The following is a 7,630-nucleotide window of genomic DNA, read 5'->3' as shown; positions in this document are numbered from 1 at the left end:
TCTGTGTTGTATGCTTAATTTCACATAACCACGAATGACTTAATAACTCAGTTTTAATTAAAACTGTAAATATATTTACAAATTATTTATTGAAATAAAATATTAAATTTTGTTGTTTGTTATGTATAATAAAACTATACTGAAGTAAGACTGTGATATATAATTTATCAAAGTTTCTTTTGTTATGTTTGATTTTTTGTGTAGCTCTAATAGATTGTACATTATTTTGTAATAAATTTACATTTTTATTGTAATAATATTTTCTAAGAAATAAAAAGTTTTATTGCCTTCCATATTTAAATTAATATATAAATCTCACATATTATCTTTAAGAAATACTTAATATTTTATGTTGTGCTGCTTAGCTATTTCAATGATAAATTCTCCCACACCTATATTTCAAAGTGAAGTTGAGGAGTTCTTCCTAAAAGAGGAGGGTTTTCTTTTCATACATAAAAAACAATAAGATTAATAATACAATAAGAATAAGAGGATGGATCAAGATATATGTGTATATATACAAAATATCAATTAGCCCAGGTTGTATATAGAAAAACACTGATCTTAAGAATTGCAGAATCAAGAGTCCAAAATCTGTTTGATAAAAATGTAAATGTTAGTCAAAAACAGAAATCTATACAGAGGCAGTGCCACATATGTGAGTAAATGTGGTACTGCTTGTGGTACTGACAAGTGCACTATTGAGAAGGTTGAATATGATAATTCTCAGTATATTGCAAACTTAGGAAAAACTCCATGGAGTTCATTCGAGGTGTGCCATGAATTTAGCATCTTTTAACTCAAAGTATCACTCAAGTGGTAAAAGTTTTGGGAGCCACTAGTATAAAGTGGAAATAAATCCTCTCCATTTGAAGCAACCATTAGGCCTATCTCCTATAGGAGACAGTAGCAATTGTTGTGCACTTTGGTTTAAAGAAGAGACTGGCTTGAATGATGTATACATTATATTTTAAAAAAAGTTTGTAAAATTATGGTATGGTATACAAAAATAAAACAGTATTATCTCACTTTTAAAGGCATATCCTGACTATTATTATTTGTTAGGTATTAAAAAGGAAAAAAAAACTAGCAGTGGCAAATGATGCAATAAAGCAAGCTTATTTAGCATCAGCAAAAAAAAAAAAAAAAACCACTTCCCATTTCACCTATTCATTCCCTCCAATACTTTGTCTAGTTTTTCCTTGAATTTTATTTAAGCTATCAACTTCTGCATGTGTATTCTGCAACTATCCTTCCTCATTTGAATCTGTGCCCTCTCACGTGTGTGTGGTCTGAGAATGAGGAATCCCATCAGCTTGCTCAATCCATTTAAAGCCTTAAACACCTCAATCAGATCACCAAGCAGGTGCCTAGTTTCCACATATACTGCAATTTTCAGGGATGCTCTTGGTAAGAGTACCCCTTTGTTCTGTTTACCAATCTCTTTGCCTCTTTTTTATTCGTTTCAGCAGCTCTACATCCTTCCTAAAATGAGGCCTCCAGACCTGTATACCACACTGCAGGTGTGGCCTGACCGTTGCCTTATACAACAGGAAAATCACCTCCTTATCCCTGCTAGCAAAATTCCTGTATATCATTGACAAAACTGCATGAGCTGTCCAGCCTGTCTGCATTGCTTAGAGAACTTCATATCTGACTGCAGAATTACTCCAAGGTCTTTCATTTTCCACTAACCTGAGTGTAGTACCACAGATTTGGTACATTATTCAGGGATTACTGCTACCCATATGCAGTACCTTACATTTATCAGTTTTAAACTTCAGTTGCTACCTCTCAGCTCAACTTTTCTAGATCCTGTTGCAGTAGCTTACTGTCATTAACAACCCTACCAACCTTCATATCATCTGCAAACTTGGATATTAAGCCTGAATATGCATGCCCTCATTAATATGGAGGGGTGAAATGGGAGGTTTTTTTTTTTTTTTTTGGCTGATGCTGCATAAGCTTGCTTTCTTGCATTGTATGCCTCTACTAATGCTAATATCATTGATAAATATAGAAAACAACAGTGGGCCCAACACCGAACCCTGGGGACTTGACTAATAACTTTAGTCCACAAAGAGCAATGTCCATTGATTACCACCCTGTCTTCTCCTCCTCAACAATCCATAGCAGCAACTTGCTCTTAATGCCACACTGTTCCAATTTGTACAGCAGTCTTATGCACAATGGTATCAAAAGCGTTCTTGAAATCCAGGTATATGATATCAAAATTATTCTTTGAATCCGGTTCCTTTTTGACCACATTGTAGTATCCAGTCGAATTGGTCAAACAAGATTTCTCCTTAACAACCCATGCTGTGATTGAAGTATAATTTCTGTTTTACTTCTTTTATCAGTGACTCCATTATTTTCCCCTAGAACAGAAGTTAAACTAACAGTAATACTGTTTTATATTTGTATACCAAAATTTTACAAACATTTTTTTTTTTAATATAATGTATACATCATTCAATCCAGTCTCTTCTTTAAACCAAAGTACACAACAATTGCTAGTGTCTCCTATAGGAGACATGCCTAATGGTTACTGCAAATGGAGAGGATTTATTTCCACTCTATACTAGTGGCTCCCAAAACTCAGATATGAAGTTTTCTGAGCAGTGCAGGTGGTCTGCAAGAGTAGCTCATTGTGTCTTGTCAATGGTATACAGGAATTTTTCTAGCAGGTGATTATCCCCTTGGAGGCCTCATTTTAAGAAGGATGTAGAAGCTGTTGTAACGAGTACAGAGAAGGACAACAAGATTAGTGAATGGAACAAAAGGTTGCTCTTACGAAGAAAGGCTTAAATTTTGCAAATTACAGTGTCTGGAGACTAGCCCCCTGTGAGGTGATCTGATTGAGGTGTATAAAGCCTTGAAAGGTTTGAGCATGCTCAATGCTGATGGGATTCTTCCTCTTGCTCAGATAATTGCCTCAGAGGACATAAATTCAAATTGAGGAAAGACAGTTGTAAGGTAGATGTGCGGAAGTTTGCCTTTAGCCAGCAGGTGGTTGATTTCTGGAACAAACTTCCATCTATCACTGTAGAAGTTGATAGCTTAAATAGATTCAAGGCAGAACTAGACAAACATTTTTAGCGAGTGGATGGGTGAAATGAGAAGGGCGTTTTTTTTTTGGCTGATGCTATATAAGCTTGCTTTCTTGAATCATGTTCCTTTGCTAATGCTAACAGGTCTGTAATTACTCATGTAACCCTTTGATTTGCTTTTGCCCATTTCCAATCCATGGCAACCTCCCCCACATCCAGTGACACTACATGTTCACCAAAGCCAGTAATTTTACAAAAGAAGAGTCCTGCAGTAATTATTGTTATTTATTTATTTTGATAGGACTATCTGGGAAGCAAATCCATAAGGATATAATGGAGCAATGTGACTGTTAACCACTGTTGTTCATGACCTGATTTGAAAAATAATTGGATTTTGGGTACAATATGTAGCAAAAGCAGAAAATTACTCTGAAATGAGTACCAGAAGGTTTGAATGCAGACCAAAAGAGGGCAAGTTGTGCAAAGAAAATTCTTGCAAAATTTACCCACGATGATTTAAACAAGGGTTGGTTTTTTTTGTTTTTTTTTTTTCAGCCAACTGGTAACCATGGATAAAACTTTGAATCAACTATGAATCCAGTCCATGGAGTGGCATCGTGAATAATCTCTCAATTAGGATCAAGCTCAGTATTGGTTTTTAGCACAAAAGAGGAGGGTTATATTCACTGATTACCATGGGTCAATCCATTACATTTGAATATTATTCTTCACTACCACAAAAATTTCATTAGAAATTAAATGCCTAATGTCATGGAGATAAGCAACAATTTAGATTATGAATTATTGCCATGCACACTCTGTTCTTTAGATGTGCTTTCCAATTACTGTTTGCTGTGCTGAAAAGGGCAGTACTTTGAATACTTTGGGATAAATAATGATGTTATTCATGTGATGTTAGAGGACCAAGGCAGTGAGTTTTACATAATGGTCTATTAAATATGAGAAAATATATTCCCACAGAGGTGCAAAATTGATTCATTCTTTGCTTGTTCTGCTTTTTTCTATGATACGCCAATAACTTTTAAAATATACTCCTCATATTTAACTCTTTGGGCCCTTCCGATTTGCAACTCTGCCTCTGCATTAATCTGGTTACAGATTTATGCAGAATATTTTGCCCCCCCTCCAAATGCAATGCATAAAAATATGCACACAATATAAATGCATAACTTAAATAACAGAAACCAGGTTTCATATTGCACAAATATAAGTATGTATGCAATTTATGCTTAAATTGTATAAACCTTTGAGATCTGCTAACTACATCCCAACTGAAGAAGTTTTTAAGAATTATTCCAAACTTCACTGGGACTGAAATTAAGAACTTTTCAAACAACCACTATATCATGAACAGCACATACCAGGGTAATTACACTTTTATTTTTCATCTTAGTTTTTGCAAGTACTTAAGATTTGAAAGAAGGTTTTTAAATTAGTACAATTTACAATCAACAGTATCAATAAAAAAAAATTAAATAAACGTCCAAAATTAATTATTATTCAAACTATTATCTAGAAGAAAATACTGTGGTCTAAACGTTCATAACACTAAAATTTACAGAAATTTTTTCTGTGGCTTTTTTTTTAAGCATCATCATTAATCATGTGAAGCATTTTGGAGCAAATTCAGTAAAGGAAAAAAAAATTACCACCGCAGAACAGCACAATTATATATCTCAGTATTTCATTATCTAAAGGTTTATTACAAGATACAGTAACAACCTAATTAGTAACAAATGATCTTATAATGCTAATGCTAATCAAATTATTACAACAATGTCATATTGTTAGAATGAATCTGTATACAGCAGACAAAGAGAAACAGCAAGGAATCACGATATTCGCTGGCTAACATACCATATTTGGTAGACTATAATGATATGTTGCACATTTTCAGATGCGAAACATCAGAAGTATTTGCAAGTATTAGAAAAGTTGAAGGGCTATACTGAATTCCATACTGAAAACCAGCAACAAAATTTCACAAAATGCATGCAAAATAAAGTATACATTAATACAAATAACATTTCCAAATGTGGTTTTACAAATACTATCAAAATTCTAAGTATAAAATGAACTAATTATTTTGGCATATGTTGTTACTATATGCATAAGCAGATTAAGAAGGCAGCTCCTTATTAGAGATGAAGTGCTGGAATATAAGTATTATCTTATATAATTTCAAGCATTCTGCAGAGGCCATTATTTTGGTTTTAGACCTGGAATCCCACAATAACTTTAATCTGGTACTATAAACTAAGTTAGAAATTTGTCTTCTTGAAACTTTGAACCATTTTCAAGATATCCAAATGAACTGCAGTGGAGAGCAGAGCAAGTGAACTTCAGCTTAATTTGAGAGGTACCTTCTTTGTACAGAGACTTGGTATTAATCATTAACATACATCATATTCCAAAAATATGAAATGCATTATTTCATATTTTTAATTGCAATGTTTTATTGATTATTAGTTTATTAAAACACAGGTTCTCTATACTTTGTGCAGTGAGTAAAGGTACATGAATGATAGGTATAAATTGATAGCTATTTATGTAAGTATTTGTACTATAGTTTAATTCCATCAGAAATTTATAAACTGAAATAAATATATAAATGATATTCTTGACTAGGCCTGTTGCCTCTGCTGTTTCCCTTAAATGGCAACATTGGAAGAGGCAACAGACAACTTTTTCTTGGATAGGGAGAAGAATTAGGCACTGGCAAAATGTAGTTTTTATTAATTAAATTAATTTCAACAGGTTTCTTTAATATTTCTGCTAAAACAAAGGCATCTATGCTTAAATGAAAATCTAGAGCTTCCGGGAGAAAATCATGCAACCTTCGCATGTTGCTGGTTAATTGTAACACTGTGAAAAAAGTCCATCTGTCTTAGCAGCATATAAATCCAAAGCTTTTCCACATGGAAAAGAAGGATAGCAGTTGTAACCACTGTGCTACACAAGGGCTCCATTTTAAAATGAGGCAATGTATGCATTCGAATGTAGGACATTCAAAAAGCCATCAGACTGCTGCTAACTGAACATGTCATAGCTGTCATAACAACAAAATTCTTAACATTTCTTTTGATCCTCTAGTACAGTAAGAATTCTAGCTATATGAAATTTATAAAAAAATTTTTTCACTTTTATTTTTTCCCCCCTAATTTTGCTGAAAAAAATTAATACATTCAACTGTAAGAAACAAAAGTATCACATTGATATAGTAAAATCATGATACCACTAATAAAGTGCAAATGAAAATTTATGTAATAATCTACTTGTACATTTAATTTTTTTCCTAGCAGAATTTGTTCATTACATCAGTGTAGTTGGTGTTATATGGAGGTGACATGGATAATCTACACAGCCCTCTTTGGCTTTTTTCCCACAGATGCATTAAACTTTATAGTTTTTTTATATATGTGTATATATATCTTGTTCTTTATTATCTGCTGGCTCCGCATTTTAACTTTCTATAAACGGAGGTTTTCTGTAATAATTTCTTTGGACATGTTAAGAGCAATGTGCAAAACTAAAGCATGAACTGTGCATTAGCTGTAAGCTGTTTCATAATGATCCACGTTATTACTTTTTGACAGGTGAAATAATTTCACTATTCAGTACTAATTTGAATCAGACAGAAATTGAAAATGAGACCTTACAATGAGATTATTACAAATATATCCATTAAAATCCACAGCAGTGCAACTTCTAATGCCCTTCATAATTGTTATTAGATGTACCAAATTGCAAGAATTGAACGTAATAAAGAATTGAACCATTTATGTGCTTGATGAAAATACATAATATTGAAGCCCAAAAACAGACTGGCAAGTGTAAATATGTTGGCAATTATTTTAAAACTAAGTATGTACAATACATAATGTTAAAATCATAAATGTAAATTACTGCTTTTTTTTTTTTTCCTCTCGATCCTTGTTTCCTTCCCTTTTTACTATAAATGGAGTGCATTTAAAGTCATTTATCTGAAATACCCTTGGTCCTCAAGTGATTTGGATAACTGGCTCCTGCTGTAAAATATTACAGTTGCATATACAGAGGTTGAACATTTAATTTGTGGAATGGTTGCACCAACCTATTCTGGCAAACTGCCATTAGATGATTTTTCGAGACAAGCATTTGAGGATACTGCAATTTAAGTGCCACTGCTCAAAAAGCCATAATGATCACTCACAGACTTATTAAGAAAGTACTTCAAGAAGTGCTTTTATGAGTAGGTTCATTGATGGTGCAAATTGGAAGATTATTTTGAAAAAGAGCACCAGCAGAACTCAGCAATTACGGTAGATCCATTTCACAAATTAAATGATCAACTCACGTACTATATAATTCTAATGTATAATTCATTCTCTCTCTCTCTCTCTCTCTCTAAAACTATATTTTTTGGAAACAACTAGCATCAGATATCTTAAATGGCAAATTTGTAGCGAATTGTTCAATCTGTATCCCTAGAACGTTTTAATTGGCCACTGAACTTAGCATACAGCAATTCACGATGGTTGCACTATTTTCCTATTCTATTCAAATCCAAACAAAAACTG

This window comes from Mastigoproctus giganteus, chromosome 4 (assembly GCF_048544385.1).
Source record: "Mastigoproctus giganteus isolate SK-2022 chromosome 4, ASM4854438v1, whole genome shotgun sequence".
NCBI classification, from domain to species: domain Eukaryota; kingdom Metazoa; phylum Arthropoda; class Arachnida; order Uropygi; family Thelyphonidae; genus Mastigoproctus; species Mastigoproctus giganteus.
Note: the sequence above shows the minus strand (reverse complement) of the source record.